Below are 8,091 nucleotides of genomic sequence, written 5' to 3' on the forward strand. Positions count from 1 at the left end.
ACTCTCTTGTTGTTATGAAACCAGCTCACAAAAAGATAGAAAAGAGAGATCCACGCCTTAGAATTCAGCCTCTTCGAGGGGGCAACCTCCTTTACATTACATAAATGAACAATTCTTGGATGATACAAATGACAAAACCTCCTTTCTATATATAGGAGTCTAGGGAGTCACAATATAATCCAGCCGACCTAACAATAATAATATAAAGCCACAAAAATAACAATAGAGGGATTCTATGGGGCACAGAAATAACAATATGGGGGTAATAGGGGCACAACAATATAAATAAGGGGTATAACTACAATAGTAATGGGGTAATCACTAGTATTATAGGGACCCAACATGCCCCTCTCCTTCAAAAAAGTGTTGTCCTCAACGCTTGAGTAGTTCTGGATACTTCTGCATAAAATTCTCATCCTCCCATGTGGAATCTTCAGCGGATAAGTTCTTCCACTTGATAAGATACTCTGAAATTGATCGATTTCGTAGCTGTCGAGTTCTTGTTTCTGTGACTGCTTCCGGTTCCAATATAATTTTTCCTTCCTCGTCAAGTTCTGGCAATATTGTTTGAATTGGGAGCTTGTCACCTATAACCTTCTTTAAACATGAAACATGGAAAACTGGGTGCAATCGAGAAGCTGCAGGAAGCTCCAATTTGTATGCCATAGTACCAATCTTTTGCAACACCTTGTACGGACCATAATACTTTGGTGATAATTTATTATCCTTCTTAGCTTGCTTTAGGGACATTTGCTTATATGGTTGTAGCCGTAGGAATACCCAATCACCTACATCAAAACTTCTTTCACTGCGATGTTGATCTGCCTGTTGTTTCATTCTATTTTGTGCCAACACGAGGTTATCCTTTAAGAGTTGGAGGACTTGTTGTTGATGTTCGATGTGATGTTCCACTGCCTGAACCTTAGAATTTTCTCTTAAATATGATGTGATGGATGGTGGTTGATACCCATAAAGTGCCATAAATGGGGTCATTTTTGTTGCTGTATGGAAGGAAGTGTTATACCACCATTCAGCCAGAGGCAACCATTTGACCCATTGTGTCTGTTTATCAGATACAAAGCAACGAAGATATCCTTCCAAACATTTGTTTACTATCTCAGTTTGCCCATCAGATTGAGGATGATAAGATGAGCTATGAGCTAACTGAGTACCAAGACAAGAAAATAATTCTGTCCAAAAATTTCCAGTGAAAATGGGATCTCTGTCACTTACAATAATCTTTGGGTTTCCATGTAGCTTTTGAACTGTTTCCATAAATGCAGTAGAAACTGTACTGGCTTTAAATGGATGTGATAATGCACAAAAGTGTGCATACTTGGTAAGTCTGTCAACTACCACCATGATGACACTCTTTCCCTCAGACTTGGGTAAACCTGTGATAAAATCCATTGAAACCTCCTCCCAACGTTGGCTTGGAATGGATAAAGGTTGTAATAGACCCGGTGTCTTAATTGTTTCAACTTTATTTTGTTGGCAAACCAAACATTCCGCCACAAACTTTTGAATATCTGATTTAAGGCCATCCCAAAAAAATTCCTTCTTAACCCTGTGGTAAGTTTTTAAAAATCCTGAGTGCCCTCCTAAGGGAGAAGTGTGCAATTCCATAAGAATCTTTTGTTTTAGCTGGGAATTCTTACAGAGGTATAAGCGATCTTTGTACCATAACGAATCATTTTGCCAGCTAAATGTATCAGAAGTACTGGAATCTTGTTGTAGCTTTCGAATAAGTGCCCACACTTCTTCGTCATTCTTCCATTCCTCCCTTGCTTCGTTTATCCAATCTGGTTGGATAATAGAAATGGCACACAACAATGCTTCCACATCCTCATCCTTTCTTGAGAGTGCATCTGCCACCACATTTTGCTTCCCTTTTTTGTAGATGATTTCAAAGTCATAACCCAACATCTTTGTGACCCACTTTTGTTGCTCTTCAGAGGATAATCTTTGTTCTAAAAAGTATTTAAGGCTATCATGATCCGTTTTTACCTTGAAGTGTCTTCCCATTAGGTAGGGTCGCCATTTCTTAAGTGCATGGAGTATTGCCAACATTTCCTTCTCATAAATAGCTTTGCTTAAAAACTTTCCCTTGATTGGACGACTTTCAAAAGCAATGGGTCTTTCATCTTGCATTAGAACAGCACCAATTCCATTTCCTGAAGCATCACATTCCACAATAAAGGTTTTTGTGAAGTCCGGTGTAGCTAAGACCGGTGCTTGGCACATTGCCTCTTTAAGATGTTCAAAGGCCTTTGTTGCTTCCGGAGTCCATGAAAATGAATCTTTCTTCAATAATGTTGTTAGAGGTGCTGCTATTCTCCCATAATTCTTAACAAACTTGCGATAATACCCTGTCAACCCAAGAAATCCTCGCAGATGCTTTATGGATGTGGGGATTTTCCATTCCTTAATGGCTTTAATTTTGCTAGGGTCTACCTTAACTCCTTCATGAGATACAATATGACCCAAATATTCCACCTCCTGGACTCCAAAGAAACATTTGGATCTTTTTGCATATAATTGTTTCTCCTCCAATAGTTGTAGCACCCTGTCAACATGTTCAACATGATCCTTCCAAGACTTGCTGTAGATTAGTATATCATCAAAAAATACTAACACAAATTTTCTAAGGAATGGTTTGAAAATTGAATTCATCAAACCTTGAAATGTTGAAGGTGCATTGGTAAGGCCAAAAGGCATGACCAAAAATTCATAATGACCCTCATGAGTTCTAAATGCCGTTTTCGGAATGTCTTCAATCTTCATTCTGATTTGATGATATCCTGAACGAAGATCCAACTTGGTGAAGTAAATTGATCCATGCAATTCATCCAGTAATTCATCAATGACAGGAATGGGGAACTTATCTTTAATAGTGAGCTTGTTGAGCTCCCTATAATCCGGACACATGCGCCATGATCCATCCTTCTTGTGCACCAATACTACTGGAGCTGAGAAAGAACTTTGACTCGGTTGAATTATACCAGCCTCTAGCATTTCTGCAACCATACGTTCAATTTCACTTTTTTGGACATAGGGATATCTGTACGGCCTGATGTTTGGAGGAACACTTCCTGGAATCAGATGAATAGCATGATCATGATCACGCATAGGTGGGAGACCTTTGGGAGTCTCAAATACCTTGGAATGATTGTCCAGGACTTTTTGGAGATCTGGAGAAATAGATGATTCCAATGTGGAAACATCTAGCGAACATAATTGTGCAATTACACCTCTTTGCTCCTTTTTTAGAAGCTTTGTCATGCCATTAGAGCTGATTATCTTTCCTGGTTTCCCTGCAATACCCCTTAATTCAACTTCCTTTCCTTCCACAGAAAATTTCATGAAAAGTTCTTGAAAATTAAAAGCTATTGTACCCAAGGATTGTAGCCATTGGACTCCTAGTACAACATCAGCACCTCCCATTGGAATGGAAAGCATTGGGCTAGTCAATACATATTCTCCCATGGATAGCTTGATATTATGGCACTTTCCAGAACAATTTATTGTTCCTCCATTTGCAATCATCACTTGACACTCTGGTGCTGGATATAGGAAGCAATTCAATTCTTTTGCTACCCTACAATGAATAAAATTGTGGGTGCTTCCTGAATCAATCAACACTATTACCTTTTTCTTCTTGATTTGTCCTTCTATCTTGATGGTTTGAGGAGTGGTAATTCCCGCCAATGCATTACAAGATATGGTCGGATTTATTTGTTCTTCATCTAGGCTTTGTTCCTGGAATATATCCTCTTCTTTTGACCTTTCTTGCTCCTTTTCTTCTTCCTCTTCACAATCTATGTAGAATAATTTCTTCTCAGCACACTTATGACCTTTTGTGTATTTGCTATCACAATTGTAACAAAGCCCTTTTGCTCTTTTTTCTTCCAATTGTTGTGGTGTCAACCTTGTAGGTTGTGGAAGACTATGGGCAACAACACTTCCGTCTTTATAGTTGTGAGTGGTATGCTTCCTAGTTGCCATAATTTTGCTTTCCATTTTTCTTGCTAACCTGAATGCCTTCTCTAATGAATCAGGTTCCCAAAGGCGCATCATGTTGGATATTATCCTTTAAAGACCCTATGAACACATCAATCCTATGCTCCTCTGGAATATCTTTTACCCTTATGTTCAATTTTTGGAACTCCTCAATGTGCTCCATTATTGAACCCTTTTGTTTGAGACTTATCAATTGGCTAAAAAAAGTGTTGCTTTTTGTATCCTCATAATGTGCTATCAATTCTTCCGTAAAAATTGCCCAAGTGATAAATTGTTTACGAGAACAAAGCCATTGATACCATACAAACTGATTTGGTTCCAAATATAAAGTTGCCATACGTACCTTTTGTGTGTTTTGCACATTATTGAGATCGAAGAATTGCTCCATCTGTAATATCCATGTGGCGGGATCCTTGCCATCAAACTTCCTCATATCGATTTTTGGAATATGGTGAGTCTTCGATCCAACATTAGAGTCTATGGAATCATGATTAACATTTCTTTTGTTCTCATCATGAGTTTCCTTTACTACCTTTTCACCATTAGTGACCCTTTCTTGTAGCAACTTCTTCAATTCATCCATCTTATCATCCATGCCATCAAATTTAGCGTCAATCTTAGCTTTCATGCCATCCATCTTAGCTTCCATTCCCTTTATCTTAGATTCCACGCCATTTATCTTAGATTCCACGCCACTTATCTTAGCTTCTGTTAGCTTTTGTGAGCGTGACATTTGTTGCACTTGTTCTTGTAATTTTGATATATCATGTAGCATTTCTTCCTCTTCTTCATGAGTCATGCTAGAGCTTTCAGGTTCCTTACTAGGTGTTTGCATTTTCTTTCCTCGGGGCATCAGTTACCGATAATAATGCTTTACTATGCCCTTTGAATTCCGTTAAACCAAGCTTACACAAAAATTTAAAAAAACTACACACCTTTTTTCACTTTATAGAAGCCTGATATTGAATCTGATGTATCTCTGTAATTTCAGATCATCCAATTCTGAAATTGCTACCTGTAGTAGCCTTCTGTGTCCTCTTTCCAATGCCACAAGTCTGAGCCAAATTGGATTCTCCAAGGAAGAGTTATGTGAAATCTCCCACAGTGACTTGCTTTTAGACTGGTTCAGTAGAGCGAACTTGTACGACGTGCCACGAGTCACTGTTTCAACCTTTGAATCTGAAACACATGCACAAGAAACTACAGTCCGTCCTCTTTCTGTACCTTTTTACGAAATTTCAATCCGATCCTCAGAGAGAGAGTTATGACGATTTTCCCCAGGTCACCTGTTTTGAATGTAATTCAGGAGTCTGCAAAAAGACCAACTTCCTCAGATCATATCTCCGAAAATATTACGCGAAAAGCTCTGAAATTTGGACCCAAGGTTCAGCGCCAATTCTTCTCAAATGGGTTTTTTTTTCGACTTCTGAAACGTCACAGAAAAAAAGTTATAGCGAAAATTCCACGATGACCTGTTTGGAGCAGCGAAACCCTAGAATCCAAAGCTCTGATACCAAATGTTATGAAACCAGCTCACAAAAAGATAGAAAAGAGAGATCAACGCCTTAGAATTCAGCCTCTTCGAGGGGGCAACCTCCTTTACATTACATAAATGAACAATTCTTGGATGATACAAATGACAAAACCTCCTTTCTATATATAGGAGTCTAAGGAGTCACAATATAATCCAGCCGACCTAACAATAATAATATAAAGCCACAAAAATAACAATAGAGGGATTCTATGGGGCACAGAAATAACAATATGGGGGTAATAGGGGCACAACAATATAAATAAGGGGTATAACTACAATAGTAATGGGGTAATCACTAGTATTATAGGGACCCAACACTTGTCTAGACATAATTCATTATGGATCTACCTTATAGTGGTTAAACTGTTACTGAAGGAACTTGGATTTGATACCAACTCTTGGAATAAGCAATTACCGAGAGGGATGGGGGGGGGGGTGAAGCAATTGTTAGTGGTATTTTAAAACTTTCAGCTCAATTATTTACTATCATTTACTATTTTTTAATTACTTATGTAAGAATTCTTAATACAATATACATAAAACAATGTAAACCATTAAAATGAGCACACAATCCATCAATTTGAGCAACAAACACATATTGGCATAGATATTTTTACGTGGAAACCCAAAGGGAGAAAACCACCAATTTGTTTTTTATTATGATGTAAATTAAGCACCTACTTAATTACATCAAGTCAATTGTGATCATCGACTCATAGGAGGCCCCAACCCCCTAAAGATAGTAAGCCACTACTTTCCAAGAGGCACCAATCTCTTATGAATGTAGACTACTACTTCCTCTGGCTACTGTTATGTTTTTCATACAATTTTCAAAATAAAAACAAAAGCCTCAACAAATGATCAGAATGTAAATATGTTCAAATGATCCACCCAAAACTTTCTGTTATGCTTTGTAGTTCCTCTTTGCACTACCCTCTTCATTGCTCAACCAACATTGGTGTTGACCCTCAACTACTTTTTAGAATTTTAAAATCTTGGCCCAGTCACTGTTCAAATCATACACCCATACAACACCTCCCACTCAATATTGCTACACACAACCACTCTTCTTCCCCACACAACACAACAATAATCCTAGGGTTTTGTTTCATTGCATCACCGAGAATGATGAGGTCTTTGTTGACATCTACACTACCCAAGAGTGTGCACAATCATGGCTATCCATGATGTATAGGACAAGTCTACCTGTTTAATCTCTTAATTGCAATCGAGTTCTCAATTCCTTTGTTCCATCAAATGGCTTGCTTGCTGCAACTTGATTGATCTATGAGAATGTTCTTTGTTCACTCGACAACTATAGTTGCATTAAATCACAGAATGGACACCTATTCATTCTCCATGCTAGAATTTAATTCTTAGTTCAAACAAAGTGCTATAATAGTGATCTCATAATTCTTGATTTCCCATAGAGATCATAGTGTACTTGAAGACATGGCTTCTCGTACTCTGTAATTTGAGCTTCTTTTCTTAACCATATTTCAATTAATTCTTCATTGCGTGCAAGGTAGATCAGAGGTGGCTTGTTCCTATTCAAGACAAGCGCCATTGACTCATTTTGAGCAATTGTGGTCCTTTCTTTCTTTAAACAACCATTTTCTATAGTTTCCATTAACTCAATGGAACCAACCTTTACTATGCACATTTACTTCAACTTCTGACTCATGCATCCACCCTTTTAGGATATAAATCTCTTTTAAAATTACAGAGGAGAATTTGTTACAAGTGGGAGGAGCCAAAGGACCAACTATGCCCATAACCATATATCACAGTATAAGCTTGAACCCAGAGGCCTGCATGCCCATAACTTCTTAGAAAACTTAATTTTAAACTCTTATGGGTTGGGGAATACCTTAGGACCTTTCCCCTGATGTCTTTCTATTTTTATTTCCGCCATAGAACTAGGCGTTGTGACTTCAATCTAGGCCCCTAGGCACTAATATTCTTTGTTGGCTTGTGGCGGCTTGATTCCCTTTAGATCTCATTCTGCCCCTGGTCACTGCTGTAGTATACTCGTGCTAGTGCTTTGGCCTATAATGCTAAAGAGTTGCTTTTCCATTCATCTCTTGAATTGTACATCCATAGTTCCATTTTTTCTTTGTTATTAGCCCAAAGGCCTATGGTCACAAACACACAAAAATGCTACTTAGACATTAACTAGTCCCACTCATATACATATGTCGCTATAGAGTTGGACCCTATATGCATGCATGCTGGTAACTTCTTATAAAGTGAATTGCATACACCTTACAATCTTGTGGGATTTAGGCCTAGCCCACTTGTGTGCACTAGTGACAATGAAGACCTCCATGTTGGACCAATTTCCACCTATCAACATTATTACAATGAAGAAATCCACTTATCGACCCCACTGGTAATGCTCGACTCCCAATTACAATTTCTTCTGGGCTCAATATTATGGGAAATCTTTAATATGAGTTCTGTCGATTGATGATCCATCAATTTTCGTTCCCTACTAGACTGACTCCATCCTATCTTGTGTTGCTTATTAATAAACG

This window comes from Pinus tabuliformis, chromosome 8 (assembly GCF_031772625.1).
Source record: "Pinus tabuliformis cultivar Carrire ecotype Pingquan chromosome 8, CPIR1, whole genome shotgun sequence".
Lineage (NCBI taxonomy): Eukaryota > Viridiplantae > Streptophyta > Pinopsida > Pinales > Pinaceae > Pinus > Pinus tabuliformis.